This window comes from Solanum pennellii, chromosome 2 (genome assembly GCF_001406875.1).
Source record: "Solanum pennellii chromosome 2, SPENNV200".
NCBI lineage: Eukaryota > Viridiplantae > Streptophyta > Magnoliopsida > Solanales > Solanaceae > Solanum > Solanum pennellii.
Window position 1 is genome coordinate 48048292 of NC_028638.1, and position 2945 is coordinate 48051236.

The following is a 2945-nucleotide window of genomic DNA, read 5'->3' on the forward strand; positions in this document are numbered from 1 at the left end:
TGATGGCATGGCACAGAATATTTATTACTACTTAAAAGTAGGGATAGGAGCAGTGCACACATTTATCAAACTAGCATACTTATTTGACTTAATGATTTCTATATGAAGTTGTAAGAGGATCAATAGCTTCTAATTAAGCTAATTAGGAGTAGTATTAAGGAAAAATGTACAATTACCCCCTTAGACTATGACCGAAATTTCAAAGACATACCTTAACTAAACTAAGGTCCTATTACCTCCGAACTTATTTTTTTGTAATTTTGTACATTTTCTGTCTTACGTGGCACACTGAAGACTGTAAGCAATTGAGGCGCATTTATGTCATAGTCTAGGGATACTTGTATATTTTCCAATAGTAATAATAAAAACAGACATAAATAAAAAACATACTATAATAAAGCTAAATATGATTGGGATTATGTTTTAGGCGTTTAAGGAACCTCATAATCTGGACTCTGGATCCATTTGGACTTAAAGGTATATCTAAATCTTTATAAGATCAAACTAGATCAAAGAAACGTATTTCAAATTGTTCGAAAGATTTTAGTCTAAATGTTTGGGCTTATAAACAGTGCAGGTCCCTAATTCTGTGGCCCTTTTACTTGATCACTCACAACTTATATGATAAAATATGATAACATCTATTGATTAATTAGCTAAAGATAAATCTTTATAACTCAACTCTGAAGCCCAATAAATTTGACAGTACCTACCAGCTATATCTTCCAATGAAAAATACCAAATATCTACCCATAAAAATTTCAAGGTCTCAATAGCCAGAGGTATCATTTTTTATACTACACCATAAAGATCATTAATAGTTTAATTGTCATTTGTCAGTCACTAAATATGTATTTTCGGAGAAACTTAGCATTTGGTAAAGTGTGTCATCATTTCATTTAAAAGCTTAAGTTGTTAGAGATAGCACATTTTTATTACTTAATTAACAATCTTTGGAATGTTCTTAAAGCCTATAGCGACGTTGAATCTTGAGAATTAACTAATGCTGATAAAGACTTTAGTATTCTTTGTAAATATGTATTTTTACTGCCGCTAAAAGTTAATTTTGTTGTGAAATCGGCACATCTTTTACCCAAAATCTATTTTTTTTTTTTTATCTAAAGATAATTTTTTCTATTATTAATGGGTATAATTGGAAATACCTGGACGAGTTGGAAAATGTCACTCCAAAAACATATAGTATCACTTATATATATCAAGTTTCTTAGTGTATAATAATACACAGATTTTCATTGATATATACAGGAGATACATGCTCGGATATAGAAGGATTAAATACACAAATAATAGAAAACACCATTTTGAGATTGAGTTCAAATTCGTCTCCACATACCTTCAAAATTGATATTTAAGCTCGTCTTCAACGAAATTTAATTAATTAATCATGGGTTAAACACATTAATCACTTGATCCTTCTAACAACGCATCCACTCATGTGAAATAATTTGAGTAATCAATCAAAAATATTACTCCCCAAGAAAGTAAAAATTATATGTAAAGCCTTAATTAAAAAGTTTACCGCTGAAGATGTTACAAATTAAACAAGAGTTTGTCGTTTGAAAGTTTTATTAATGGCAGATGAATGACGAGAAGGATATAAGAGTTCAAACTAAAAAAAAAATATCAAAAATTGCTTGAAAATTTGAAGATCAAAAAGATCTCTTTATCAAAAAAGTTTATTGTTTGGTTAGGAAAAAAAAAATTGCTTGAAGATTTGAAGCCCAAAAAAATCTCTATACAAAAAAAGTTTATTGTTGGGTACTGAAAAGCTGTTTGAAGACATACTTTTTTATTATTGAAGATATGAACGAAAAAGAGTCATTCAAGCTTCAAAGCCAAAATAATGTTTAATTTATTTGCCTACTTTTTTTTCATTTCTTTTTTTAAAAAGGCCTTTTTCCTTTTCTTTTTTTTTGATAAAGTTTTAGTTTTAATTTTTCACAACATATTTAATACCACAAATCATTCTTGAGTTTATTCATAAGTAAGTGAAAAGGTTATTTAATGCAAATTATGAAAAGGTAATTAAGATTACTAGTACTTCACTTGCAACAGACGATTTTTTTTTTTTAAAAAAATAATATATATATATATATATATATACGCTATTGAATTTTCAATATTTATTTAATAAATTTCTCAATTATGTACAAAGTCAACATAAATAAAAGTTATTAGGTTTCAAAAATTTAAATCTGATACAATAGATCTGTTCCTAATAATACATATTAATATATGGGTAAATCACATAAATATGCTATATTATAAAAATATTTACCATCTATGTCAACATAACTTTTCTAACTTAAATATAATAATTTTTTAGAATTAAGAAAATTGTATGTTTTATCTTCCTTCGTCTCTTTCTTTGCCTTTTTTCTCTTCATCTTCTTTTTTTTATTTTTCTTCTTCTTCATCGTCTCTTTCTCTGTATTCTTTCTGTCACGACCCAAAATCACGAGTCGTGATGGCACCTATATTCCCAACCAATAGGTAAGCCAACCAGCATATTTTAACAAACTTAACTAACAAGAAGTGAAAAGACAACAAATTTCCAAATCTCCAACACTGAGTTCTTATAAGTACGAATGCGGAAAACTGAAAAAAAAAATACTACCCAAGAAATGGTGTCATGAGTACAAGAGCTTCTAAAATACGATGCAAGTCTGAAACTAAAAGGCAAATCTAACATAAGGGATATCCTGTCTGAATACTGAATAACAGAATAAGTAAAAGATAGAGGGAGATGTGGGCCACGGAACAGCCAAGCAGCTCACCACAACTCCAAGAACTTCAAGCCGGACTCAATTTGCTCCACGAGATGTGCTCTTACTCGGAATCGAATCTGCACCACAAAGAGTGCAACAAGCGTAGTATGAGTACGAAACCACGTGTACCCAGTATGTCTCATTGACCGACAACGA